Source organism: Gasterosteus aculeatus, chromosome 2 (genome assembly GCF_964276395.1).
Source record: "Gasterosteus aculeatus chromosome 2, fGasAcu3.hap1.1, whole genome shotgun sequence".
Taxonomy (NCBI): domain Eukaryota; kingdom Metazoa; phylum Chordata; class Actinopteri; order Perciformes; family Gasterosteidae; genus Gasterosteus; species Gasterosteus aculeatus.
The window spans coordinates 22,517,118-22,534,310 of NC_135689.1; the positions used below are offsets into that span (position 1 = coordinate 22,517,118).

At 44.5% G+C, this 17,193-nt stretch overlaps 71 non-coding genes and 2 pseudogenes across 71 annotated transcripts; all 73 read left to right on the forward strand.

Moving 5' to 3' along the window:
* The first annotated feature begins 55 nt into the window (after positions 1 to 55).
* Positions 56 to 174, forward strand: LOC144397817 (5S ribosomal RNA). The gene has a single exon (XR_013459964.1). It is a non-coding gene; the product is annotated as a 5S ribosomal RNA (ribosomal RNA).
* Positions 175 to 290: 116 nt separating this feature from the next.
* LOC144398448 (5S ribosomal RNA) lies at positions 291 to 409 on the forward strand. Its single transcript, XR_013460595.1, has one exon. It is a non-coding gene; the product is annotated as a 5S ribosomal RNA (ribosomal RNA).
* Positions 410 to 526: 117 nt separating this feature from the next.
* On the forward strand, positions 527 to 645 carry LOC144399485 (5S ribosomal RNA). Its single transcript, XR_013461631.1, has one exon. It is a non-coding gene; the product is annotated as a 5S ribosomal RNA (ribosomal RNA).
* Positions 646 to 761: 116 nt separating this feature from the next.
* Positions 762 to 880, forward strand: LOC144397355 (5S ribosomal RNA). The gene has a single exon (XR_013459501.1). It is a non-coding gene; the product is annotated as a 5S ribosomal RNA (ribosomal RNA).
* A 117-nt stretch (positions 881 to 997) lies between these two features.
* LOC144396357 (5S ribosomal RNA) lies at positions 998 to 1,116 on the forward strand. The gene has a single exon (XR_013458503.1). It is a non-coding gene; the product is annotated as a 5S ribosomal RNA (ribosomal RNA).
* A 116-nt stretch (positions 1,117 to 1,232) lies between these two features.
* Positions 1,233 to 1,351, forward strand: LOC144401707 (5S ribosomal RNA). Its single transcript, XR_013463642.1, has one exon. It is a non-coding gene; the product is annotated as a 5S ribosomal RNA (ribosomal RNA).
* A 117-nt stretch (positions 1,352 to 1,468) lies between these two features.
* Positions 1,469 to 1,587, forward strand: LOC144396358 (5S ribosomal RNA). The gene has a single exon (XR_013458504.1). It is a non-coding gene; the product is annotated as a 5S ribosomal RNA (ribosomal RNA).
* A 116-nt stretch (positions 1,588 to 1,703) lies between these two features.
* Positions 1,704 to 1,822, forward strand: LOC144397366 (5S ribosomal RNA). Its single transcript, XR_013459512.1, has one exon. It is a non-coding gene; the product is annotated as a 5S ribosomal RNA (ribosomal RNA).
* Positions 1,823 to 1,939: 117 nt separating this feature from the next.
* Positions 1,940 to 2,058, forward strand: LOC144392228 (5S ribosomal RNA). Its single transcript, XR_013455620.1, has one exon. It is a non-coding gene; the product is annotated as a 5S ribosomal RNA (ribosomal RNA).
* A 116-nt stretch (positions 2,059 to 2,174) lies between these two features.
* Positions 2,175 to 2,293, forward strand: LOC144401708 (5S ribosomal RNA). Its single transcript, XR_013463643.1, has one exon. It is a non-coding gene; the product is annotated as a 5S ribosomal RNA (ribosomal RNA).
* A 117-nt stretch (positions 2,294 to 2,410) lies between these two features.
* Positions 2,411 to 2,529, forward strand: LOC144397999 (5S ribosomal RNA). Its single transcript, XR_013460146.1, has one exon. It is a non-coding gene; the product is annotated as a 5S ribosomal RNA (ribosomal RNA).
* A 116-nt stretch (positions 2,530 to 2,645) lies between these two features.
* On the forward strand, positions 2,646 to 2,764 carry LOC144389942 (5S ribosomal RNA). Its single transcript, XR_013453985.1, has one exon. It is a non-coding gene; the product is annotated as a 5S ribosomal RNA (ribosomal RNA).
* Positions 2,765 to 2,880: 116 nt separating this feature from the next.
* LOC144397377 (5S ribosomal RNA) lies at positions 2,881 to 2,999 on the forward strand. Its single transcript, XR_013459523.1, has one exon. It is a non-coding gene; the product is annotated as a 5S ribosomal RNA (ribosomal RNA).
* A 117-nt stretch (positions 3,000 to 3,116) lies between these two features.
* On the forward strand, positions 3,117 to 3,235 carry LOC144396359 (5S ribosomal RNA). The gene has a single exon (XR_013458505.1). It is a non-coding gene; the product is annotated as a 5S ribosomal RNA (ribosomal RNA).
* Positions 3,236 to 3,351: 116 nt separating this feature from the next.
* LOC144401709 (5S ribosomal RNA) lies at positions 3,352 to 3,470 on the forward strand. Its single transcript, XR_013463644.1, has one exon. It is a non-coding gene; the product is annotated as a 5S ribosomal RNA (ribosomal RNA).
* Positions 3,471 to 3,587: 117 nt separating this feature from the next.
* LOC144396360 (5S ribosomal RNA) lies at positions 3,588 to 3,706 on the forward strand. Its single transcript, XR_013458506.1, has one exon. It is a non-coding gene; the product is annotated as a 5S ribosomal RNA (ribosomal RNA).
* A 116-nt stretch (positions 3,707 to 3,822) lies between these two features.
* LOC144398149 (5S ribosomal RNA) lies at positions 3,823 to 3,941 on the forward strand. The gene has a single exon (XR_013460296.1). It is a non-coding gene; the product is annotated as a 5S ribosomal RNA (ribosomal RNA).
* Positions 3,942 to 4,058: 117 nt separating this feature from the next.
* Positions 4,059 to 4,177, forward strand: LOC144401710 (5S ribosomal RNA). Its single transcript, XR_013463645.1, has one exon. It is a non-coding gene; the product is annotated as a 5S ribosomal RNA (ribosomal RNA).
* A 117-nt stretch (positions 4,178 to 4,294) lies between these two features.
* Positions 4,295 to 4,413, forward strand: LOC144397389 (5S ribosomal RNA). Its single transcript, XR_013459535.1, has one exon. It is a non-coding gene; the product is annotated as a 5S ribosomal RNA (ribosomal RNA).
* A 117-nt stretch (positions 4,414 to 4,530) lies between these two features.
* On the forward strand, positions 4,531 to 4,649 carry LOC144397400 (5S ribosomal RNA). Its single transcript, XR_013459546.1, has one exon. It is a non-coding gene; the product is annotated as a 5S ribosomal RNA (ribosomal RNA).
* A 117-nt stretch (positions 4,650 to 4,766) lies between these two features.
* On the forward strand, positions 4,767 to 4,885 carry LOC144401711 (5S ribosomal RNA). Its single transcript, XR_013463646.1, has one exon. It is a non-coding gene; the product is annotated as a 5S ribosomal RNA (ribosomal RNA).
* Positions 4,886 to 5,002: 117 nt separating this feature from the next.
* On the forward strand, positions 5,003 to 5,121 carry LOC144398000 (5S ribosomal RNA). The gene has a single exon (XR_013460147.1). It is a non-coding gene; the product is annotated as a 5S ribosomal RNA (ribosomal RNA).
* Positions 5,122 to 5,237: 116 nt separating this feature from the next.
* Positions 5,238 to 5,356, forward strand: LOC144389943 (5S ribosomal RNA). Its single transcript, XR_013453986.1, has one exon. It is a non-coding gene; the product is annotated as a 5S ribosomal RNA (ribosomal RNA).
* Positions 5,357 to 5,472: 116 nt separating this feature from the next.
* Positions 5,473 to 5,591, forward strand: LOC144397519 (5S ribosomal RNA). Its single transcript, XR_013459665.1, has one exon. It is a non-coding gene; the product is annotated as a 5S ribosomal RNA (ribosomal RNA).
* A 117-nt stretch (positions 5,592 to 5,708) lies between these two features.
* LOC144392239 (5S ribosomal RNA) lies at positions 5,709 to 5,827 on the forward strand. Its single transcript, XR_013455631.1, has one exon. It is a non-coding gene; the product is annotated as a 5S ribosomal RNA (ribosomal RNA).
* Positions 5,828 to 5,943: 116 nt separating this feature from the next.
* LOC144396361 (5S ribosomal RNA) lies at positions 5,944 to 6,062 on the forward strand. The gene has a single exon (XR_013458507.1). It is a non-coding gene; the product is annotated as a 5S ribosomal RNA (ribosomal RNA).
* A 116-nt stretch (positions 6,063 to 6,178) lies between these two features.
* On the forward strand, positions 6,179 to 6,297 carry LOC144401712 (5S ribosomal RNA). The gene has a single exon (XR_013463647.1). It is a non-coding gene; the product is annotated as a 5S ribosomal RNA (ribosomal RNA).
* Positions 6,298 to 6,414: 117 nt separating this feature from the next.
* LOC144400883 (5S ribosomal RNA) lies at positions 6,415 to 6,533 on the forward strand. The gene has a single exon (XR_013462818.1). It is a non-coding gene; the product is annotated as a 5S ribosomal RNA (ribosomal RNA).
* A 117-nt stretch (positions 6,534 to 6,650) lies between these two features.
* Positions 6,651 to 6,769, forward strand: LOC144397411 (5S ribosomal RNA). The gene has a single exon (XR_013459557.1). It is a non-coding gene; the product is annotated as a 5S ribosomal RNA (ribosomal RNA).
* A 117-nt stretch (positions 6,770 to 6,886) lies between these two features.
* LOC144397422 (5S ribosomal RNA) lies at positions 6,887 to 7,005 on the forward strand. Its single transcript, XR_013459568.1, has one exon. It is a non-coding gene; the product is annotated as a 5S ribosomal RNA (ribosomal RNA).
* A 117-nt stretch (positions 7,006 to 7,122) lies between these two features.
* Positions 7,123 to 7,241, forward strand: LOC144401714 (5S ribosomal RNA). The gene has a single exon (XR_013463649.1). It is a non-coding gene; the product is annotated as a 5S ribosomal RNA (ribosomal RNA).
* Positions 7,242 to 7,358: 117 nt separating this feature from the next.
* LOC144398002 (5S ribosomal RNA) lies at positions 7,359 to 7,477 on the forward strand. Its single transcript, XR_013460149.1, has one exon. It is a non-coding gene; the product is annotated as a 5S ribosomal RNA (ribosomal RNA).
* A 116-nt stretch (positions 7,478 to 7,593) lies between these two features.
* On the forward strand, positions 7,594 to 7,712 carry LOC144389945 (5S ribosomal RNA). The gene has a single exon (XR_013453988.1). It is a non-coding gene; the product is annotated as a 5S ribosomal RNA (ribosomal RNA).
* Positions 7,713 to 7,828: 116 nt separating this feature from the next.
* LOC144397520 (5S ribosomal RNA) lies at positions 7,829 to 7,947 on the forward strand. Its single transcript, XR_013459666.1, has one exon. It is a non-coding gene; the product is annotated as a 5S ribosomal RNA (ribosomal RNA).
* A 117-nt stretch (positions 7,948 to 8,064) lies between these two features.
* LOC144392250 (5S ribosomal RNA) lies at positions 8,065 to 8,183 on the forward strand. Its single transcript, XR_013455642.1, has one exon. It is a non-coding gene; the product is annotated as a 5S ribosomal RNA (ribosomal RNA).
* Positions 8,184 to 8,299: 116 nt separating this feature from the next.
* On the forward strand, positions 8,300 to 8,418 carry LOC144396362 (5S ribosomal RNA). Its single transcript, XR_013458508.1, has one exon. It is a non-coding gene; the product is annotated as a 5S ribosomal RNA (ribosomal RNA).
* A 116-nt stretch (positions 8,419 to 8,534) lies between these two features.
* On the forward strand, positions 8,535 to 8,653 carry LOC144401715 (5S ribosomal RNA). The gene has a single exon (XR_013463650.1). It is a non-coding gene; the product is annotated as a 5S ribosomal RNA (ribosomal RNA).
* Positions 8,654 to 8,770: 117 nt separating this feature from the next.
* LOC144392261 (5S ribosomal RNA) lies at positions 8,771 to 8,889 on the forward strand. Its single transcript, XR_013455653.1, has one exon. It is a non-coding gene; the product is annotated as a 5S ribosomal RNA (ribosomal RNA).
* Positions 8,890 to 9,005: 116 nt separating this feature from the next.
* Positions 9,006 to 9,124, forward strand: LOC144401716 (5S ribosomal RNA). The gene has a single exon (XR_013463651.1). It is a non-coding gene; the product is annotated as a 5S ribosomal RNA (ribosomal RNA).
* A 116-nt stretch (positions 9,125 to 9,240) lies between these two features.
* Positions 9,241 to 9,359, forward strand: LOC144397433 (5S ribosomal RNA). The gene has a single exon (XR_013459579.1). It is a non-coding gene; the product is annotated as a 5S ribosomal RNA (ribosomal RNA).
* Positions 9,360 to 9,476: 117 nt separating this feature from the next.
* LOC144392272 (5S ribosomal RNA) lies at positions 9,477 to 9,595 on the forward strand. Its single transcript, XR_013455664.1, has one exon. It is a non-coding gene; the product is annotated as a 5S ribosomal RNA (ribosomal RNA).
* A 116-nt stretch (positions 9,596 to 9,711) lies between these two features.
* LOC144396363 (5S ribosomal RNA) lies at positions 9,712 to 9,830 on the forward strand. Its single transcript, XR_013458509.1, has one exon. It is a non-coding gene; the product is annotated as a 5S ribosomal RNA (ribosomal RNA).
* Positions 9,831 to 9,947: 117 nt separating this feature from the next.
* Positions 9,948 to 10,066, forward strand: LOC144398003 (5S ribosomal RNA). The gene has a single exon (XR_013460150.1). It is a non-coding gene; the product is annotated as a 5S ribosomal RNA (ribosomal RNA).
* A 116-nt stretch (positions 10,067 to 10,182) lies between these two features.
* Positions 10,183 to 10,301, forward strand: LOC144389946 (5S ribosomal RNA). The gene has a single exon (XR_013453989.1). It is a non-coding gene; the product is annotated as a 5S ribosomal RNA (ribosomal RNA).
* Positions 10,302 to 10,417: 116 nt separating this feature from the next.
* LOC144389947 (5S ribosomal RNA) lies at positions 10,418 to 10,536 on the forward strand. The gene has a single exon (XR_013453990.1). It is a non-coding gene; the product is annotated as a 5S ribosomal RNA (ribosomal RNA).
* Positions 10,537 to 10,652: 116 nt separating this feature from the next.
* Positions 10,653 to 10,771, forward strand: LOC144389948 (5S ribosomal RNA). The gene has a single exon (XR_013453992.1). It is a non-coding gene; the product is annotated as a 5S ribosomal RNA (ribosomal RNA).
* Positions 10,772 to 10,888: 117 nt separating this feature from the next.
* LOC144392294 (5S ribosomal RNA) lies at positions 10,889 to 11,007 on the forward strand. Its single transcript, XR_013455686.1, has one exon. It is a non-coding gene; the product is annotated as a 5S ribosomal RNA (ribosomal RNA).
* Positions 11,008 to 11,123: 116 nt separating this feature from the next.
* LOC144401717 (5S ribosomal RNA) lies at positions 11,124 to 11,242 on the forward strand. Its single transcript, XR_013463652.1, has one exon. It is a non-coding gene; the product is annotated as a 5S ribosomal RNA (ribosomal RNA).
* Positions 11,243 to 11,359: 117 nt separating this feature from the next.
* On the forward strand, positions 11,360 to 11,478 carry LOC144396365 (5S ribosomal RNA). Its single transcript, XR_013458511.1, has one exon. It is a non-coding gene; the product is annotated as a 5S ribosomal RNA (ribosomal RNA).
* Positions 11,479 to 11,594: 116 nt separating this feature from the next.
* On the forward strand, positions 11,595 to 11,713 carry LOC144397659 (5S ribosomal RNA). Its single transcript, XR_013459805.1, has one exon. It is a non-coding gene; the product is annotated as a 5S ribosomal RNA (ribosomal RNA).
* A 117-nt stretch (positions 11,714 to 11,830) lies between these two features.
* Positions 11,831 to 11,949, forward strand: LOC144398603 (5S ribosomal RNA). Its single transcript, XR_013460750.1, has one exon. It is a non-coding gene; the product is annotated as a 5S ribosomal RNA (ribosomal RNA).
* A 116-nt stretch (positions 11,950 to 12,065) lies between these two features.
* Positions 12,066 to 12,184, forward strand: LOC144401718 (5S ribosomal RNA). Its single transcript, XR_013463653.1, has one exon. It is a non-coding gene; the product is annotated as a 5S ribosomal RNA (ribosomal RNA).
* A 117-nt stretch (positions 12,185 to 12,301) lies between these two features.
* Positions 12,302 to 12,410, forward strand: LOC144399983 (5S ribosomal RNA; annotated as a pseudogene).
* A 117-nt stretch (positions 12,411 to 12,527) lies between these two features.
* LOC144392305 (5S ribosomal RNA) lies at positions 12,528 to 12,646 on the forward strand. Its single transcript, XR_013455697.1, has one exon. It is a non-coding gene; the product is annotated as a 5S ribosomal RNA (ribosomal RNA).
* Positions 12,647 to 12,762: 116 nt separating this feature from the next.
* On the forward strand, positions 12,763 to 12,881 carry LOC144396366 (5S ribosomal RNA). The gene has a single exon (XR_013458512.1). It is a non-coding gene; the product is annotated as a 5S ribosomal RNA (ribosomal RNA).
* A 116-nt stretch (positions 12,882 to 12,997) lies between these two features.
* On the forward strand, positions 12,998 to 13,116 carry LOC144401719 (5S ribosomal RNA). Its single transcript, XR_013463654.1, has one exon. It is a non-coding gene; the product is annotated as a 5S ribosomal RNA (ribosomal RNA).
* Positions 13,117 to 13,233: 117 nt separating this feature from the next.
* Positions 13,234 to 13,352, forward strand: LOC144396367 (5S ribosomal RNA). The gene has a single exon (XR_013458513.1). It is a non-coding gene; the product is annotated as a 5S ribosomal RNA (ribosomal RNA).
* A 116-nt stretch (positions 13,353 to 13,468) lies between these two features.
* On the forward strand, positions 13,469 to 13,587 carry LOC144397444 (5S ribosomal RNA). The gene has a single exon (XR_013459590.1). It is a non-coding gene; the product is annotated as a 5S ribosomal RNA (ribosomal RNA).
* A 117-nt stretch (positions 13,588 to 13,704) lies between these two features.
* LOC144392316 (5S ribosomal RNA) lies at positions 13,705 to 13,823 on the forward strand. Its single transcript, XR_013455708.1, has one exon. It is a non-coding gene; the product is annotated as a 5S ribosomal RNA (ribosomal RNA).
* Positions 13,824 to 13,939: 116 nt separating this feature from the next.
* LOC144401720 (5S ribosomal RNA) lies at positions 13,940 to 14,058 on the forward strand. The gene has a single exon (XR_013463655.1). It is a non-coding gene; the product is annotated as a 5S ribosomal RNA (ribosomal RNA).
* Positions 14,059 to 14,174: 116 nt separating this feature from the next.
* LOC144397455 (5S ribosomal RNA) lies at positions 14,175 to 14,293 on the forward strand. The gene has a single exon (XR_013459601.1). It is a non-coding gene; the product is annotated as a 5S ribosomal RNA (ribosomal RNA).
* A 117-nt stretch (positions 14,294 to 14,410) lies between these two features.
* Positions 14,411 to 14,529, forward strand: LOC144397660 (5S ribosomal RNA). The gene has a single exon (XR_013459806.1). It is a non-coding gene; the product is annotated as a 5S ribosomal RNA (ribosomal RNA).
* A 117-nt stretch (positions 14,530 to 14,646) lies between these two features.
* Positions 14,647 to 14,765, forward strand: LOC144398604 (5S ribosomal RNA). The gene has a single exon (XR_013460751.1). It is a non-coding gene; the product is annotated as a 5S ribosomal RNA (ribosomal RNA).
* Positions 14,766 to 14,881: 116 nt separating this feature from the next.
* On the forward strand, positions 14,882 to 15,000 carry LOC144401721 (5S ribosomal RNA). The gene has a single exon (XR_013463656.1). It is a non-coding gene; the product is annotated as a 5S ribosomal RNA (ribosomal RNA).
* A 117-nt stretch (positions 15,001 to 15,117) lies between these two features.
* LOC144399897 (5S ribosomal RNA) lies at positions 15,118 to 15,226 on the forward strand (annotated as a pseudogene).
* A 116-nt stretch (positions 15,227 to 15,342) lies between these two features.
* Positions 15,343 to 15,461, forward strand: LOC144389951 (5S ribosomal RNA). Its single transcript, XR_013453996.1, has one exon. It is a non-coding gene; the product is annotated as a 5S ribosomal RNA (ribosomal RNA).
* Positions 15,462 to 15,577: 116 nt separating this feature from the next.
* Positions 15,578 to 15,696, forward strand: LOC144397521 (5S ribosomal RNA). The gene has a single exon (XR_013459667.1). It is a non-coding gene; the product is annotated as a 5S ribosomal RNA (ribosomal RNA).
* Positions 15,697 to 15,813: 117 nt separating this feature from the next.
* On the forward strand, positions 15,814 to 15,932 carry LOC144396368 (5S ribosomal RNA). Its single transcript, XR_013458514.1, has one exon. It is a non-coding gene; the product is annotated as a 5S ribosomal RNA (ribosomal RNA).
* Positions 15,933 to 16,048: 116 nt separating this feature from the next.
* On the forward strand, positions 16,049 to 16,167 carry LOC144401722 (5S ribosomal RNA). Its single transcript, XR_013463657.1, has one exon. It is a non-coding gene; the product is annotated as a 5S ribosomal RNA (ribosomal RNA).
* Positions 16,168 to 16,284: 117 nt separating this feature from the next.
* On the forward strand, positions 16,285 to 16,403 carry LOC144396369 (5S ribosomal RNA). The gene has a single exon (XR_013458515.1). It is a non-coding gene; the product is annotated as a 5S ribosomal RNA (ribosomal RNA).
* Positions 16,404 to 16,519: 116 nt separating this feature from the next.
* On the forward strand, positions 16,520 to 16,638 carry LOC144397466 (5S ribosomal RNA). The gene has a single exon (XR_013459612.1). It is a non-coding gene; the product is annotated as a 5S ribosomal RNA (ribosomal RNA).
* Positions 16,639 to 16,755: 117 nt separating this feature from the next.
* LOC144392327 (5S ribosomal RNA) lies at positions 16,756 to 16,874 on the forward strand. Its single transcript, XR_013455719.1, has one exon. It is a non-coding gene; the product is annotated as a 5S ribosomal RNA (ribosomal RNA).
* Positions 16,875 to 16,990: 116 nt separating this feature from the next.
* Positions 16,991 to 17,109, forward strand: LOC144401723 (5S ribosomal RNA). Its single transcript, XR_013463658.1, has one exon. It is a non-coding gene; the product is annotated as a 5S ribosomal RNA (ribosomal RNA).
* Positions 17,110 to 17,193: the final 84 nt, after the last annotated feature.

The following is a 17,193-nucleotide window of genomic DNA, read 5'->3' on the forward strand; positions in this document are numbered from 1 at the left end:
CAAAACTCCAAAACCTTTGACACATTTTAAAAGATTAGGTAGAGGACATACAGTTGCTTACGGCCATACCTCTCTGGCTCCGCCTGATCTCGTCAGATCTCAGAAGCTAAGCAGAGTAGGACCTGGTTAGTACTTGGATGGAAGACCGCCTGGGAATCCCAGGTGCTGTAAGCTTTTTTATTTCGATCTGTAAAAGACACAGAGAAGAACTTAGAAAGTGACTCCATTTCATTGTCAAAACTCCAAAACCTTTGACACATTTTAAAAGATTAGGTAGAGGACATACAGTTGCTTACGGCCATACCTCTCTGGCTCCGCCTGATCTCGTCTGATCTCAGAAGCTAAGCATAGTAGGGCCTGGTTAGTACTTGGATGGAAGACCGCCTGGGAATCCCAGGTGCCGTAAGCTTTTTCATTTCTCTCTCTGGAAGAAATCGAGAAGGCCTTAGAAAGTGACTCCTTTTTCATTATCAAAACTCCAAAACCTTTGACACATTTTAAAAGATTAGGAAGAGGACATACAGTTGCTTACGGCCATACCTCTCTGGCTCCGCCTGATCTCGTCTGATCTCAGAAGCTAAGCAGAGTAGGGCCTGGTTAGTACTTGGATGGAAGACAGCCTGGGAATCCCAGGTGCTGTAAGCTTTTTCATTTCGATCTGTAAAAGACACAGAGAAGGCCTTAGAAAGTGACTCCATTTCATTGTCAAAACTACAAAACCTTTGACACATTTTAAAAGATTAGGAAGAGGACATACAGTTGCTTACGGCCATACCTCTCTGGCTCCGCCTGATCTCGTCAGATCTCAGAAGCTAAGCAGAGTAGGGCCTGGTTAGTACTTGGATGGAAGACCGCCTGGGAATCCCAGGTGCCGTAAGCTTTTTCATTTCTCTCTCTGGAAGAAATCGAGAAGGCATTAGAAAGTGACTCCTTTTTCATTATCAAAACTCCAAAACCTTTGACACATTTTAAAAGATTAGGAAGAGGACATACAGTTGCTTACGGCCATACCTCTCTGGCTCCGCCTGATCTCGTCTGATCTCAGAAGCTAAGCAGAGTAGGGCCTGGTTAGTACTTGGATGGAAGACCGCCTGGGAATCCCAGGTGCTGTAAGCTTTTTCATTTCGATCTGTAAAAGACACAGAGAAGGCCTTAGAAAGTGACTCCATTTCATTGTCAAAACTACAAAACCTTTGACACATTTTAAAAGATTAGGAAGAGGACATACAGTTGCTTACGGCCATACCTCTCTGGCTCCGCCTGATCTCGTCTGATCTCAGAAGCTAAGCAGAGTAGGGCCTGGTTAGTACTTGGATGGAAGACCGCCTGGGAATCCCAGGTGCCGTAAGCTTTTTCATTTCTCTCTCTGGAAGAAATCGAGAAGGCATTAGAAAGTGACTCCTTTTTCATTATCAAAACTCCAAAACCTTTGACACATTTTAAAAGATTAGGAAGAGGACATACAGTTGCTTACGGCCATACCTCTCTGGCTCCGCCTGATCTCGTCTGATCTCAGAAGCTAAGCAGAGTAGGGCCTGGTTAGTACTTGGATGGAAGACCGCCTGGGAATCCCAGGTGCTGTAAGCTTTTTCATTTCGATCTGTAAAAGACACAGAGAAGGCCTTAGAAAGTGACTCCATTTCATTGTCAAAACTACAAAACCTTTGACACATTTTAAAAGATTAGGAAGAGGACATACAGTTGCTTACGGCCATACCTCTCTGGCTCCGCCTGATCTCGTCAGATCTCAGAAGCTAAGCAGAGTAGGGCCTGGTTAGTACTTGGATGGAAGACCGCCTGGGAATCCCAGGTGCCGTAAGCTTTTTCATTTCTCTCTCTGGAAGAAATCGAGAAGGCATTAGAAAGTGACTCCTTTTTCATTATCTAAACTCCAAAACCTTTGACACATTTTAAAATATTAGGAAGAGGACATACAGTTGCTTACGGCCATACCTCTCTGGCTTCGCCTGATCTCGTCTGATCTCAGAAGCTAAGCAGAGTAGGGCCTGGTTAGTACTTGGATGGAAGACCGCCTGGGAATCCCAGGTGCTGTAAGCTTTTTTATTTCGATCTGTAAAAGACACAAAGAAGAACTTAGAAAGTGACTCCATTTCATTGTCAAAACTCCAAAACCTTTGACACATTTTAAAAGATTAGGTAGAGGACATACAGTTGCTTACGGCCATACCTCTCTGGCTCCGCCTGATCTCGTCTGATCTCAGAAGCTAAGCAGAGTAGGGCCTGGTTAGTACTTGGATGGAAGACCGCCTGGGAATCCCAGGTGCCGTAAGCTTTTTCATTTCTCTCTCTGGAAGAAATCGAGAAGGCATTAGAAAGTGACTCCTTTTTCATTATCAAAACTCCAAAACCTTAGACACATTTTAAAAGATTAGGAAGAGGACATACAGTTGCTTACGGCCATACCTCTCTGGCTCTGCCTGATCTCGTCTGATCTCAGAAGCTAAGCAGAGTAGGGCCTGGTTAGTACTTGGATGGAAGACCGCCTGGGAATCCCAGGTGCTGTAAGCTTTTTCATTTCGATCTGTAAAAGACACAGAGAAGGCCTTAGAAAGTGACTCCATTTCTTTGTCAAAACTACAAAACCTTTAACACATTTTAAAAGATTAGGAAGAGGACATACAGTTGCTTACGGCCATACCTCTCTGGCTCCGCCTGATCTCGTCAGATCTCAGAAGCTAAGCAGAGTAGGGCCTGGTTAGTACTTGGATGGAAGACCGCCTGGGAATCCCAGGTGCTGTAAGCTTTTTCATTTCGATCTGTAAAAGACACAGAGAAGGCCTTAGAAAGTGACTCCATTTCATTGTCAAAACTACAAAACCTTTGACACATTTTAAAAGATTAGGAAGAGGACATACAGTTGCTTACGGCCATACCTCTCTGGCTCCGCCTGATCTCGTCAGATCTCAGAAGCTAAGCAGAGTAGGGCCTGGTTAGTACTTGGATGGAAGACCGCCTGGGAATCCCAGGTGCCGTAAGCTTTTTCATTTCTCTCTCTGGAAGAAATCGAGAAGGCATTAGAAAGTGACTCCTTTTTCATTATCAAAACTCCAAAACCTTTGACACATTTTAAAAGATTAGGAAGAGGACATACAGTTGCTTACGGCCATACCTCTCTGGCTCCGCCTGATCTCGTCTGATCTCAGAAGCTAAGCAGAGTAGGGCCTGGTTAGTACTTGGATGGAAGACCGCCTGGGAATCCCAGGTGCTGTAAGCTTTTTCATTTCGATCTGTAAAAGACACAGAGAAGGCCTTAGAAAGTGACTCCATTTCATTGTCAAAACTACAAAACCTTTGACACATTTTAAAAGATTAGGAAGAGGACATACAGTTGCTTACGGCCATACCTCTCTGGCTCCGCCTGATCTCGTCTGATCTCAGAAGCTAAGCAGAGTAGGGCCTGGTTAGTACTTGGATGGAAGACCGCCTGGGAATCCCAGGTGCCGTAAGCTTTTTCATTTCTCTCTCTGGAAGAAATCGAGAAGGCATTAGAAAGTGACTCCTTTTTCATTATCAAAACTCCAAAACCTTTGACACATTTTAAAAGATTAGGAAGAGGACATACAGTTGCTTACGGCCATACCTCTCTGGCTCCGCCTGATCTCGTCTGATCTCAGAAGCTAAGCAGAGTAGGGCCTGGTTAGTACTTGGATGGAAGACCGCCTGGGAATCCCAGGTGCTGTAAGCTTTTTCATTTCGATCTGTAAAAGACACAGAGAAGGCCTTAGAAAGTGACTCCATTTCATTGTCAAAACTACAAAACCTTTGACACATTTTAAAAGATTAGGAAGAGGACATACAGTTGCTTACGGCCATACCTCTCTGGCTCCGCCTGATCTCGTCAGATCTCAGAAGCTAAGCAGAGTAGGGCCTGGTTAGTACTTGGATGGAAGACCGCCTCGGAATCCCAGGTGCCGTAAGCTTTTTCATTTCTCTCTCTGGAAGAAATCGAGAAGGCATTAGAAAGTGACTCCTTTTTCATTATCTAAACTCCAAAACCTTTGACACATTTTAAAATATTAGGAAGAGGACATACAGTTGCTTACGGCCATACCTCTCTGGCTCCGCCTGATCTCGTCTGATCTCAGAAGCTAAGCAGAGTAGGGCCTGGTTAGTACTTGGATGGAAGACCGCCTGGGAATCCCAGGTGCCGTAAGCTTTTTCATTTCTCTCTCTGGAAGAAATCGAGAAGGCATTAGAAAGTGACTCCTTTTTCATTATCAAAACTCCAAAACCTTAGACACATTTTAAAAGATTAGGAAGAGGACATACAGTTGCTTACGGCCATACCTCTCTGGCTCCGCCTGATCTCGTCAGATCTCAGAAGCTAAGCAGAGTAGGGCCTGGTTAGTACTTGGATGGAAGACCGCCTGGGAATCCCAGGTGCCGTAAGCTTTTTCATTTCTCTCTCTGGAAGAAATCGAGAAGGCATTAGAAAGTGACTCCTTTTTCATTATCAAAACTCCAAAACCTTAGACACATTTTAAAAGATTAGGAAGAGGACATACAGTTGCTTACGGCCATACCTCTCTGGCTCCGCCTGATCTCGTCAGATCTCAGAAGCTAAGCAGAGTAGGGCCTGGTTAGTACTTGGATGGAAGACCGCCTGGGAATCCCAGGTGCCGTAAGCTTTTTCATTTCTCTCTCTGGAAGAAATCGAGAAGGCATTAGAAAGTGACTCCTTTTTCATTATCAAAACTCCAAAACCTTTGACACATTTTAAAAGATTAGGTAGAGGACATACAGTTGCTTACGGCCATACCTCTCTGGCTCCGCCTGATCTCGTCTGATCTCAGAAGCTAAGCAGAGTAGGGCCTGGTTAGTACTTGGATGGAAGACCGCCTGGGAATCCCAGGTGCCGTAAGCTTTTTCATTTCTCTCTCTGGAAGAAATCGAGAAGGCATTAGAAAGTGACTCCTTTTTCATTATCAAAACTCCAAAACCTTAGACACATTTTAAAAGATTAGGAAGAGGACATACAGTTGCTTACGGCCATACCTCTCTGGCTCTGCCTGATCTCGTCTGATCTCAGAAGCTAAGCAGAGTAGGGCCTGGTTAGTACTTGGATGGAAGACCGCCTGGGAATCCCAGGTGCTGTAAGCTTTTTCATTTCGATCTGTAAAAGACACAGAGAAGGCCTTAGAAAGTGACTCCATTTCTTTGTCAAAACTACAAAACATTTGACACATTTTAAAAGATTAGGAAGAGGACATACAGTTGCTTACGGCCATACCTCTCTGGCTCCGCCTGATCTCGTCAGATCTCAGAAGCTAAGCAGAGTAGGGCCTGGTTAGTACTTGGATGGAAGACCGCCTGGGAATCCCAGGTGCTGTAAGCTTTTTCATTTCGATCTGTAAAAGACACAGAGAAGGCCTTAGAAAGTGACTCCATTTCATTGTCAAAACTACAAAACCTTTGACACATTTTAAAAGATTAGGAAGAGGACATACAGTTGCTTACGGCCATACCTCTCTGGCTCCGCCTGATCTCGTCAGATCTCAGAAGCTAAGCAGAGTAGGGCCTGGTTAGTACTTGGATGGAAGACCGCCTGGGAATCCCAGGTGCTGTGAGCTTTTTCATTTCTCTCTCTGGAAGAAATCGAGAAGGCATTAGAAAGTGACTCCTTTTTCATTATCTAAACTCCAAAACCTTTGACACATTTTAAAATATTAGGAAGAGGACATACAGTTGCTTACGGCCATACCTCTCTGGCTTCGCCTGATCTCGTCTGATCTCAGAAGCTAAGCAGAGTAGGGCCTGGTTAGTACTTGGATGGAAGACCGCCTGGGAATCCCAGGTGCTGTAAGCTTTTTCATTTCGATCTGTAAAAGACACAGAGAAGGCCTTAGAAAGTGACTCCATTTAATTGTCAAAACTACAAAACCTTTGACACATTTTAAAAGATTAGGTAGAGGACATACAGTTGCTTACGGCCATACCTCTCTGGCTCCGCCTGATCTCGTCTGATCTCAGAAGCTAAGCAGAGTAGGGCCTGGTTAGTACTTGGATGGAAGACCGCCTGGGAATCCCAGGTGCTGTAAGCTTTTTCATTTCGATCTGTAAAAGACACAGAGAAGGCCTTAGAAAGTGACTCCATTTCATTGTCAAAACTACAAAACCTTTGACACATTTTAAAAGATTAGGAAGAGGACATACAGTTGCTTACGGCCATACCTCTCTGGCTCCGCCTGATCTCGTCTGATCTCAGAAGCTAAGCAGAGTAGGGCCTGGTTAGTACTTGGATGGAAGACCGCCTGGGAATCCCAGGTGCCGTAAGCTTTTTCATTTCTCTCTCTGGAAGAAATCGAGAAGGCATTAGAAAGTGACTCCTTTTTCATTATCTAAACTCCAAAACCTTTGACACATTTTAAAATATTAGGAAGAGGACATACAGTTGCTTACGGCCATACCTCTCTGGCTTCGCCTGATCTCGTCTGATCTCAGAAGCTAAGCAGAGTAGGGCCTGGTTAGTACTTGGATGGAAGACCGCCTGGGAATCCCAGGTGCCGTAAGCTTTTTCATTTCTCTCTCTGGAAGAAATCGAGAAGGCATTAGAAAGTGACTCCTTTTTCATTATCAAAACTCCAAAACCTTAGACACATTTTAAAAGATTAGGAAGAGGACATACAGTTGCTTACGGCCATACCTCTCTGGCTCCGCCTGATCTCGTCAGATCTCAGAAGCTAAGCAGAGTAGGGCCTGGTTAGTACTTGGATGGAAGACCGCCTGGGAATCCCAGGTGCCGTAAGCTTTTTCATTTCTCTCTCTGGAAGAAATCGAGAAGGCATTAGAAAGTGACTCCTTTTTCATTATCAAAACTCCAAAACCTTAGACACATTTTAAAAGATTAGGAAGAGGACATACAGTTGCTTACGGCCATACCTCTCTGGCTCCGCCTGATCTCGTCAGATCTCAGAAGCTAAGCAGAGTAGGGCCTGGTTAGTACTTGGATGGAAGACCGCCTGGGAATCCCAGGTGCCGTAAGCTTTTTCATTTCTCTCTCTGGAAGAAATCGAGAAGGCATTAGAAAGTGACTCCTTTTTCATTATCAAAACTCCAAAACCTTTGACACATTTTAAAAGATTAGGTAGAGGACATACAGTTGCTTACGGCCATACCTCTCTGGCTCCGCCTGATCTCGTCTGATCTCAGAAGCTAAGCAGAGTAGGGCCTGGTTAGTACTTGGATGGAAGACCGCCTGGGAATCCCAGGTGCCGTAAGCTTTTTCATTTCTCTCTCTGGAAGAAATCGAGAAGGCATTAGAAAGTGACTCCTTTTTCATTATCAAAACTCCAAAACCTTAGACACATTTTAAAAGATTAGGAAGAGGACATACAGTTGCTTACGGCCATACCTCTCTGGCTCTGCCTGATCTCGTCTGATCTCAGAAGCTAAGCAGAGTAGGGCCTGGTTAGTACTTGGATGGAAGACCGCCTGGGAATCCCAGGTGCTGTAAGCTTTTTCATTTCGATCTGTAAAAGACACAGAGAAGGCCTTAGAAAGTGACTCCATTTCTTTGTCAAAACTACAAAACATTTGACACATTTTAAAAGATTAGGAAGAGGACATACAGTTGCTTACGGCCATACCTCTCTGGCTCCGCCTGATCTCGTCAGATCTCAGAAGCTAAGCAGAGTAGGGCCTGGTTAGTACTTGGATGGAAGACCGCCTGGGAATCCCAGGTGCTGTAAGCTTTTTCATTTCGATCTGTAAAAGACACAGAGAAGGCCTTAGAAAGTGACTCCATTTCATTGTCAAAACTACAAAACCTTTGACACATTTTAAAAGATTAGGAAGAGGACATACAGTTGCTTACGGCCATACCTCTCTGGCTCCGCCTGATCTCGTCAGATCTCAGAAGCTAAGCAGAGTAGGGCCTGGTTAGTACTTGGATGGAAGACCGCCTGGGAATCCCAGGTGCTGTGAGCTTTTTCATTTCTCTCTCTGGAAGAAATCGAGAAGGCATTAGAAAGTGACTCCTTTTTCATTATCTAAACTCCAAAACCTTTGACACATTTTAAAATATTAGGAAGAGGACATACAGTTGCTTACGGCCATACCTCTCTGGCTTCGCCTGATCTCGTCTGATCTCAGAAGCTAAGCAGAGTAGGGCCTGGTTAGTACTTGGATGGAAGACCGCCTGGGAATCCCAGGTGCTGTAAGCTTTTTCATTTCGATCTGTAAAAGACACAGAGAAGGCCTTAGAAAGTGACTCCATTTAATTGTCAAAACTACAAAACCTTTGACACATTTTAAAAGATTAGGTAGAGGACATACAGTTGCTTACGGCCATACCTCTCTGGCTCCGCCTGATCTCGTCTGATCTCAGAAGCTAAGCAGAGTAGGGCCTGGTTAGTACTTGGATGGAAGACCGCCTGGGAATCCCAGGTGCTGTAAGCTTTTTCATTTCGATCTGTAAAAGACACAGAGAAGGCCTTAGAAAGTGACTCCATTTCATTGTCAAAACTACAAAACCTTTGACACATTTTAAAAGATTAGGAAGAGGACATACAGTTGCTTACGGCCATACCTCTCTGGCTCCGCCTGATCTCGTCTGATCTCAGAAGCTAAGCAGAGTAGGGCCTGGTTAGTACTTGGATGGAAGACCGCCTGGGAATCCCAGGTGCCGTAAGCTTTTTCATTTCTCTCTCTGGAAGAAATCGAGAAGGCATTAGAAAGTGACTCCTTTTTCATTATCTAAACTCCAAAACCTTTGACACATTTTAAAATATTAGGAAGAGGACATACAGTTGCTTACGGCCATACCTCTCTGGCTTCGCCTGATCTCGTCTGATCTCAGAAGCTAAGCAGAGTAGGGCCTGGTTAGTACTTGGATGGAAGACCGCCTGGGAATCCCAGGTGCTGTAAGCTTTTTTATTTCGATCTGTAAAAGACACAAAGAAGAACTTAGAAAGTGACTCCATTTCATTGTCAAAACTCCAAAACCTTTGACACATTTTAAAAGATTAGGTAGAGGACATAAGGTTGCTTACGGCCATACCTCTCTGGCTCCGCCTGATCTCGTCTGATCTCAGAAGCTAAGCAGAGTAGGGCCTGGTTAGTACTTGGATGGAAGACCGCCTGGGAATCCCAGGTGCCGTAAGCTTTTTCATTTCGATCTGTAACAGACACAGAGAAGGCCTTAGAAAGTGACTCCATTTCATTGTCAAAACTACAAAACCTTTGACACATTTTAAAAGATTAGGAAGAGGACATACAGTTGCTTACGGCCATACCTCTCTGGCTCCGCCTGATCTCGTCAGATCTCAGAAGCTAAGCAGAGTAGGGCCTGGTTAGTACTTGGATGGAAGACCGCCTGGGAATCCCAGGTGCCGTAAGCTTTTTCATTTCTCTCTCTGGAAGAAATCGAGAAGGCATTAGAAAGTGACTCCTTTTTCATTATCTAAACTCCAAAACCTTTGACACATTTTAAAATATTAGGAAGAGGACATACAGTTGCTTACGGCCATACCTCTCTGGCTTCGCCTGATCTCGTCTGATCTCAGAAGCTAAGCAGAGTAGGGCCTGGTTAGTACTTGGATGGAAGACCGCCTGGGAATCCCAGGTGCTGTAAGCTTTTTTATTTCGATCTGTAAAAGACACAAAGAAGAACTTAGAAAGTGACTCCATTTCATTGTCAAAACTCCAAAACCTTTGACACATTTTAAAAGATTAGGTAGAGGACATAAGGTGGCTTACGGCCATACCTCTCTGGCTCCGCCTGATCTCGTCTGATCTCAGAAGCTAAGCAGAGTAGGGCCTGGTTAGTACTTGGATGGAAGACCGCCTGGGAATCCCAGGTGCTGTAAGCTTTTTCATTTCTCTCTCTGGAAGAAATCGAGAAGGCATTAGAAAGTGACTCCTTTTTCATTATCAAAACTCCAAAACCTTAGACACATTTTAAAAGATTAGGAAGAGGACATACAGTTGCTTACGGCCATACCTCTCTGGCTCTGCCTGATCTCGTCTGATCTCAGAAGCTAAGCAGAGTAGGGCCTGGTTAGTACTTGGATGGAAGACCGCCTGGGAATCCCAGGTGCTGTAAGCTTTTTCATTTCGATCTGTAAAAGACAAAGAGAAGGCCTTAGAAAGTGACTCCATTTCTTTGTCAAAACTACAAAACCTTTGACACATTTTAAAAGATTAGGAAGAGGACATACAGTTGCTTACGGCCATACCTCTCTGGCTCCGCCTGATCTCGTCAGATCTCAGAAGCTAAGCAGAGTAGGGCCTGGTTAGTACTTGGATGGAAGACCGCCTGGGAATCCCAGGTGCTGTAAGCTTTTTCATTTCGATCTGTAAAAGACACAGAGAAGGCCTTAGAAAGTGACTCCATTTCTTTGTCAAAACTACAAAACCTTTGACACATTTTAAAAGATTAGGAAGAGGACATACAGTTGCTTACGGCCATACCTCTCTGGCTCCGCCTGATCTCGTCAGATCTCAGAAGCTAAGCAGAGTAGGGCCTGGTTAGTACTTGGATGGAAGACCGCCTGGGAATCCCAGGTGCTGTAAGCTTTTTCATTTCGATCTGTAAAAGACACAGAGAAGGCCTTAGAAAGTGACTCCATTTCATTGTCAAAACTACAAAACCTTTGACACATTTTAAAAGATTAGGAAGAGGACATACAGTTGCTTACGGCCATACCTCTCTGGCTCCGCCTGATCTCGTCAGATCTCAGAAGCTAAGCAGAGTAGGGCCTGGTTAGTACTTGGATGGAAGACCGCCTGGGAATCCCAGGTGCTGTAAGCTTTTTCATTTCTCTCTCTGGAAGAAATCGAGAAGGCATTAGAAAGTGACTCCTTTTTCATTATCTAAACTCCAAAACCTTTGACACATTTTAAAATATTAGGAAGAGGACATACAGTTGCTTACGGCCATACCTCTCTGGCTTCGCCTGATCTCGTCTGATCTCAGAAGCTAAGCAGAGTAGGGCCTGGTTAGTACTTGGATGGAAGACCGCCTGGGAATCCCAGGTGCTGTAAGCTTTTTCATTTCGATCTGTAAAAGACACAGAGAAGGCCTTAGAAAGTGACTCCATTTAATTGTCAAAACTACAAAACCTTTGACACATTTTAAAAGATTAGGTAGAGGACATACAGTTGCTTACGGCCATACCTCTCTGGCTCCGCCTGATCTCGTCTGATCTCAGAAGCTAAGCAGAGTAGGGCCTGGTTAGTACTTGGATGGAAGACCGCCTGGGAATCCCAGGTGCCGTAAGCTTTTTCATTTCTCTCTCTGGAAGAAATCGAGAAGGCCTTAGAAAGTGACTCCTTTTTCATTATCAAAACTCCAAAACCTTTGACACATTTTAAAAGATTAGGAAGAGGACATACAGTTGCTTACGGCCATACCTCTCTGGCTCCGCCTGATCTCGTCTGATCTCAGAAGCTAAGCAGAGTAGGGCCTGGTTAGTACTTGGATGGAAGACCGCCTGGGAATCCCAGGTGCTGTAAGCTTTTTCATTTCGATCTGTAAAAGACACAGAGAAGGCCTTAGAAAGTGACTCCATTTCATTGTCAAAACTACAAAACCTTTGACACATTTTAAAAGATTAGGAAGAGGACATACAGTTTCTTACGGCCATACCTCTCTGGCTCCGCCTGATCTCGTCTGATCTCAGAAGCTAAGCAGAGTAGGGCCTGGTTAGTACTTGGATGGAAGACCGCCTGGGAATCCCAGGTGCCGTAAGCTTTTTCATTTCTCTCTCTGGAAGAAATCGAGAAGGCATTAGAAAGTGACTCCTTTTTCATTATCAAAACTCCAAAACCTTTGACACATTTTAAAAGATTAGGAAGAGGACATACAGTTGCTTACGGCCATACCTCTCTGGCTCCGCCTGATCTCGTCTGATCTCAGAAGCTAAGCAGAGTAGGGCCTGGTTAGTACTTGGATGGAAGACCGCCTGGGAATCCCAGGTGCTGTACGCTTTTTCATTTCGATCTGTAAAAGACACAGAGAAGGCCTTAGAAAGTGACTCCATTTAATTGTCAAAACTACAAAACCTTTGACACATTTTAAAAGATTAGGTAGAGGACATACAGTTGCTTACGGCCATACCTCTCTGGCTCCGCCTGATCTCGTCTGATCTCAGAAGCTAAGCAGAGTAGGGCCTGGTTAGTACTTGGATGGAAGACCGCCTGGGAATCCCAGGTGCCGTAAGCTTTTTCATTTCTCTCTCTGGAAGAAATCGAGAAGGCATTAGAAAGTGACTCCTTTTTCATTATCAAAACTCCAAAACCTTTGACACATTTTAAAAGATTAGGAAGAGGACATACAGTTGCTTACAGCCATACCTCTCTGGCTCCGTCTGATCTCAGAAGCTAAGCAGAGTAGGGCCTGGTTAGTACTTGGATGGAAGACCGCCTGGGAATCCCAGGTGCTGTGAGCTTTTTCATTTCTCTCTCTGGAAGAAATCGAGAAGGCATTAGAAAGTGACTCCTTTTTCATTATCTAAACTCCAAAACCTTTGACACATTTTAAAATATTAGGAAGAGGACATACAGTTGCTTACGGCCATACCTCTCTGGCTTCGCCTGATCTCGTCTGATCTCAGAAGCTAAGCAGAGTAGGGCCTGGTTAGTACTTGGATGGAAGACCGCCTGGGAATCCCAGGTGCTGTAAGCTTTTTCATTTCGATCTGTAAAAGACACAGAGAAGGCCTTAGAAAGTGACTCCATTTAATTGTCAAAACTACAAAACCTTTGACACATTTTAAAAGATTAGGTAGAGGACATACAGTTGCTTACGGCCATACCTCTCTGGCTCCGCCTGATCTCGTCTGATCTCAGAAGCTAAGCAGAGTAGGGCCTGGTTAGTACTTGGATGGAAGACCGCCTGGGAATCCCAGGTGCTGTAAGCTTTTTCATTTCGATCTGTAAAAGACACAGAGAAGGCCTTAGAAAGTGACTCCATTTCATTGTCAAAACTACAAAACCTTTGACACATTTTAAAAGATTAGGAAGAGGACATACAGTTGCTTACGGCCATACCTCTCTGGCTCCGCCTGATCTCGTCTGATCTCAGAAGCTAAGCAGAGTAGGGCCTGGTTAGTACTTGGATGGAAGACCGCCTGGGAATCCCAGGTGCCGTAAGCTTTTTCATTTCTCTCTCTGGAAGAAATCGAGAAGGCATTAGAAAGTGACTCCTTTTTCATTGTCAAAACTACAAAACCTTTGACACATTTTAAAAGATTAGGTAGAGGACATACAGTTGCTTACGGCCATACCTCTCTGGCTCCGCCTGATCTCGTCTGATCTCAGAAGCTAAGCAGAGTAGGGCCTGGTTAGTACTTGGATGGAAGACCGCCTGGGAATCCCAGGTGCTGTAAGCTTTTTCATTTCGATCTGTAACAGACACAGAGAAGGCCTTAGAAAGTGACTCCATTTCATTGTCAAAACTACAAAACCTTTGACACATTTTAAAAGATTAGGAAGAGGACATACAGTTGCTTACGGCCATACCTCTCTGGCTCCGCCTGATCTCGTCAGATCTCAGAAGCTAAGCAGAGTAGGGCCTGGTTAGTACTTGGATGGAAGACCGCCTGGGAATCCCAGGTGCCGTAAGCTTTTTCATTTCTCTCTCTGGAAGAAATCGAGAAGGCATTAGAAAGTGACTCCTTTTTCATTATCTAAACTCCAAAACCTTTGACACATTTTAAAATATTAGGAAGAGGACATACAGTTGCTTACGGCCATACCTCTCTGGCTTCGCCTGATCTCGTCTGATCTCAGAAGCTAAGCAGAGTAGGGCCTGGTTAGTACTTGGATGGAAGACCGCCTGGGAATCCCAGGTGCTGTAAGCTTTTTTATTTCGATCTGTAAAAGACACAAAGAAGAACTTAGAAAGTGACTCCATTTCATTGTCAAAACTCCAAAACCTTTGACACATTTTAAAAGATTAGGTAGAGGACATAAGGTTGCTTACGGCCATACCTCTCTGGCTCCGCCTGATCTCGTCTGATCTCAGAAGCTAAGCAGAGTAGGGCCTGGTTAGTACTTGGATGGAAGACCGCCTGGGAATCCCAGGTGCCGTAAGCTTTTTCATTTCGATCTGTAACAGACACAGAGAAGGCCTTAGAAAGTGACTCCATTTCATTGTCAAAACTACAAAACCTTTGACACATTTTAAAAGATTAGGAAGAGGACATACAGTTGCTTACGGCCATACCTCTCTGGCTCCGCCTGATCTCGTCAGATCTCAGAAGCTAAGCAGAGTAGGGCCTGGTTAGTACTTGGATGGAAGACCGCCTGGGAATCCCAGGTGCCGTAAGCTTTTTCATTTCTCTCTCTGGAAGAAATCGAGAAGGCATTAGAAAGTGACTCCTTTTTCATTATCTAAACTCCAAAACCTTTGACACATTTTAAAATATTAGGAAGAGGACATACAGTTTCTTACGGCCATACCTCTCTGGCTCCGCCTGATCTCGTCTGATCTCAGAAGCTAAGCAGAGTAGGGCCTGGTTAGTACTTGGATGGAAGACCGCCTGGGAATCCCAGGTGCCGTAAGCTTTTTCATTTCTCTCTCTGGAAGAAATCGAGAAGGCATTAGAAAGTGACTCCTTTTTCATTATCAAAACTCCAAAACCTTTGACACATTTTAAAAGATTAGGAAGAGGACATACAGTTGCTTACGGCCATACCTCTCTGGCTCCGCCTGATCTCGTCTGATCTCAGAAGCTAAGCAGAGTAGGGCCTGGTTAGTACTTGGATGGAAGACCGCCTGGGAATCCCAGGTGCTGTACGCTTTTTCATTTCGATCTGTAAAAGACACAGAGAAGGCCTTAGAAAGTGACTCCATTTAATTGTCAAAACTACAAAACCTTTGACACATTTTAAAAGATTAGGTAGAGGACATACAGTTGCTTACGGCCATACCTCTCTGGCTCCGCCTGATCTCGTCTGATCTCAGAAGCTAAGCAGAGTAGGGCCTGGTTAGTACTTGGATGGAAGACCGCCTGGGAATCCCAGGTGCCGTAAGCTTTTTCATTTCTCTCTCTGGAAGAAATCGAGAAGGCATTAGAAAGTGACTCCTTTTTCATTATCAAAACTCCAAAACCTTTGACACATTTTAAAAGATTAGGAAGAGGACATACAGTTGCTTACAGCCATACCTCTCTGGCTCCGTCTGATCTCAGAAGCTAAGCAGAGTAGGGCCTGGTTAGTACTTGGATGGAAGACCGCCTGGGAATCCCAGGTGCTGTAAGCTTTTTCATTTCGATCTGTAAAAGACACAGAGAAGGCCTTAGAAAGTGACTCCATTTCTTTGTCAAAACTACAAAACATTTGACAAATTTTAAAAGATTAGGAAGAGGACATACAGTTGCTTACGGCCATACCTCTCTGGCTCCGCCTGATCTCGTCAGATCTCAGAAGCTAAGCAGAGTAGGGCCTGGTTAGTACTTGGATGGAAGACCGCCTGGGAATCCCAGGTGCTGTAAGCTTTTTCATTTCGATCTGTAAAAGACACAGAGAAGGCCTTAGAAAGTGACTCCATTTCATTGTCAAAACTACAAAACCTTTGACACATTTTAAAAGATTAGGAAGAGGACATACAGTTGCTTACGGCCATACCTCTCTGGCTCCGCCTGATCTCGTCAGATCTCAGAAGCTAAGCAGAGTAGGGCCTGGTTAGTACTTGGATGGAAGACCGCCTGGGAATCCCAGGTGCTGTGAGCTTTTTCATTTCTCTCTCTGGAAGAAATCGAGAAGGCATTAGAAAGTGACTCCTTTTTCATTATCTAAACTCCAAAACCTTTGACACATTTTAAAATATTAGGAAGAGGACATACAGTTGCTTACGGCCATACCTCTCTGGCTCCGCCTGATCTCGTCTGATCTCAGAAGCTAAGCAGAGTAGGGCCTGGTTAGTACTTGGATGGAAGACCGCCTGGGAATCCCAGGTGCTGTAAGCTTTTTCATTTCGATCTGTAAAAGACACAGAGAAGGCCTTAGAAAGTGACTCCATTTCATTGTCAAAACTACAAAACCTTTGACACATTTTAAAAGATTAGGAAGAGGACATACAGTTGCTTACGGCCATACCTCTCTGGCTCCGCCTGATCTCGTCTGATCTCAGAAGCTAAGCAGAGTAGGGCCTGGTTAGTACTTGGATGGAAGACCGCCTGGGAATCCCAGGTGCCGTAAGCTTTTTCATTTCTCTCTCTGGAAGAAATCGAGAAGGCATTAGAAAGTGACTCCTTTTTCATTGTCAAAACTACAAAACCTTTGACACATTTTAAAAGATTAGGTAGAGGACATACAGTTGCTTACGGCCATACCTCTCTGGCTCCGCCTGATCTCGTCTGATCTCAGAAGCTAAGCAGAGTAGGGCCTGGTTAGTACTTGGATGGAAGACCGCCTGGGAATCCCAGGTGCTGTAAGCTTTTTCATTTCGATCTGTAACAGACACAGAGAAGGCCTTAGAAAGTGACTCCATTTCATTGTCAAAACTACAAAACCTTTGACACATTTTAAAAGATTAGGAAGAGGACATACAGTTGCTTACGGCCATACCTCTCTGGCTCCGCCTGATCTCGTCAGATCTCAGAAGCTAAGCAGAGTAGGGCCTGGTTAGTACTTGGATGGAAGACCGCCTGGGAATCCCAGGTGCCGTAAGCTTTTTCATTTCTCTCTCTGGAAGAAATCGAGAAGGCATTAGAAAGTGACTCCTTTTTCATTATCTAAACTCCAAAACCTTTGACACATTTTAAAATATTAGGAAGAGGACATACAGTTGCTTACGGCCATACCTCTCTGGCTTCGCCTGATCTCGTCTGATCTCAGAAGCTAAGCAGAGTAGGGCCTGGTTAGTACTTGGATGGAAGACCGCCTGGGAATCCCAGGTGCTGTAAGCTTTTTTATTTCGATCTGTAAAAGACACAAAGAAGAACTTAGAAAGTGACTCCATTTCATTGTCAAAACTCCAAAACCTTTGACACATTTTAAAAGATTAGGTAGAGGACATAAGGTTGCTTACGGCCATACCTCTCTGGCTCCGCCTGATCTCGTCTGATCTCAGAAGCTAAGCAGAGTAGGGCCTGGTTAGTACTTGGATGGAAGACCGCCTGGGAATCCCAGGTGCCGTAAGCTTTTTCATTTCGATCTGTAACAGACATAGAGAAGGCCTTAGAAAGTGACTCCATTTCATTGTCAAAACTACAAAACCTTTGACAC